The sequence below is a fragment of the Portunus trituberculatus genome, chromosome 21 (genome assembly GCF_017591435.1).
Source record: "Portunus trituberculatus isolate SZX2019 chromosome 21, ASM1759143v1, whole genome shotgun sequence".
Classification (NCBI taxonomy): Eukaryota; Metazoa; Arthropoda; class Malacostraca; order Decapoda; family Portunidae; genus Portunus; species Portunus trituberculatus.
The window spans coordinates 8,677,485-8,679,984 of record NC_059275.1 but is presented as its reverse complement, the minus strand read 5'-3'; positions in this window follow the sequence as shown (position 1 = coordinate 8,679,984).

The window sequence follows — 2,500 nt, the reverse complement described above, 5'->3', positions numbered from 1 at the left end:
GAATGTTCTTCTGTGTTGTTATACAAGATTGAATGATTGAGAGAGAGAGAGAGAGAGAGAGAGAGAGAGAGAGAGAGAGAGAGAGAGAGAGAGAGAGAGAGAGAGTGTGCAGAAAAGTATGTTATTTTGCAAACTTTAGTGTTTTTGTATTTATTTATTTTATTTTATTTTCATTGAGTGGAAAAGAATTTATTGAAGTGACAATGTATTATGTATTGTAATAATTAATTTGTAAATTTGTTAAGGTTATTGTTTTCTTATTTATTCATCTGTTCTATACTTATAAATTTTTTTATGTATGCTGTACGTATACCTGACTCTCTCTCTCTCTCTCTCTCTCTCTCTCTCTCTCTCTCTCTCTCTCTCTCTCTCTCTCTCTCTCTCTCTCTCTCTCTCTCTCTCTCTCTCTCTCTCTCTCTCTCTCTCTCTCTCTCTCTCTCTCTCTCTCTCTCTCTCTCTCTCTCTCTCTCTCTCTCTCTCTCTCTCTCTCTCTCTCTCTCTCTCTCCAGTGACACCAATAGCCCCCACATTTCCCTCTCCCACCCTCCTTCGCCAACCACAAGCAGGATCAGGATCAGGATCAGCCACGCTCGGGTAAACACACACCTCCCTCCCCACCACTCTCACCACACTCACCACACACAACGTGCCACTCACCACACACACACACACACACACACACACACACACACACACACACACACACACACACACACACACACACACACACACACACACACACACACACACACACACACACACACACACACACACACACACACACACACACACACACACACACACACACATGAACAAACAGATGGGGAGAGAGAGACAATCAGAATCAGAATCAGAATCCCTTTATTTCCATTAACAATGGCTATTCTTTACATGAGTTATTAACATACAAAAAGGTAAAAATAATGCATCAGATTTTAGAATAATGATAATAATAGATAAGAGTAAAAATTATGCATTACATTCTAGAATAATAATAACAGATAGCTAAACAAAAAAAAAAAAAAACATTTAAAAAAAGTAAAAACAAGTAAAACCAGGTTTATGACTAAAAGTAAATAAAAAAAACTAGTAAAATAAGTTTACAACTAAAATGTAAGTGAACTACAATTTATTAATATTAGAACAGTGAGTTCAGTCATAAAAGAACGTGCCAACTTATAGCATGAGGAAGATCTTTAGGCGTCTTTTGAAGGAGGACAGTGTGTTTGAGTTTTTAACATGCGAAGGCAAGTCATTCCACACTTTGGGTCCCAAGACAGTGATAGAGCGTTTGCCAGTGTCTGTGTGAGTGAGCGGCGCGGTTGAAGATTATATTGGTGTCGTGTTGTGTAGGTGTGACCCGAGACTTCGCTATGAGTAGGCAGGTGCATGTACCATTCAGGAAATAGTTTGTTTTTCACCTTATATACATGGACGGCAACATCAAAAGTAACTTTTTTGTCAATTTTGAGCCACTCAAGAGAGAGAGAGAGAGAGAGAGAGAGAGAGAGAGAGAGAGGGGGCGGGGGGGGAGGAAGCTGAGACGTGTTGACGGGTGGGAATAAACAGTGATAAGGGAAAATGAGGTAGGACGATAAAATAAGAAAAATTGTTCCGAGAAATTAAAATATGAGCGAAAAAAACGGGAAGCTGATAAAGAAAACGAGGATGAATGGGAAGAGAAGAAGAAATAGGCATAAGATTAAGCTGTTTTTCTTTACGTATTAAGAAAAAAGAAGACAAAATGGAAGAAAAACAGACAAAGGAAAGCGGAAAGAAAAATATAAGAAATGAGAAATAAATAAATAAAAACGAAAAAAAGCAAATATAATTAATTAATTATACTAAACTAAAAACTAAATGAAAGGAAAAATATGAAGTGAAATATTAAACAGGAAATAAAGAAAAACTGAAAAAAATGATAAAAAGGCAATAAAAGAAACGAACAAGGAAGTAATGAATAAGGAGAAAGAATTTGCAAGTAAGAAGAGGAAGAGAAGAAGAAACACGCCTGTGAAGAAATAAGGAAGGAAAGGAGGGAAAAAATGTCAGAAGGAAGAAAGGAAGGAAGGACGGAAGGAAGGAAGGAAGGAAAGGAAGGAAAGAATGTCAGAAGGAAGGACGGAAGGAAGGAAGGAAGGACGGAAGGAAGGAAGGAAGGAAAGGAAGGAAAGAATGTCAGAAGGAAGAAAGGAAGGAAGGAAGGAAGGAAGGAAGGAAGGAAGGAAAGAATGTCAGAAGGAAGAAAGGAAGGAAGGACGGAAGGAAGGAAGGAAGGAAGGAAAGGAAGGAAAGAATGTCAGAAGGAAGAAAGGAAGGAAGGACGGAAGGAAGGAAGGAAGGAAGGAAAGGAGGGAAAGAATGTCAGAATGAATGAATGAATGAATGAATGAATGAAGGAAGGAAGGAAGGAAGGAAAGGAAAGAAAATAATGTTAAAAGGAAGGAAGGAAGGAAAGATTGTCAGAAGGTAGAAAGGAAGGAAGAGAAGAATATTTGAA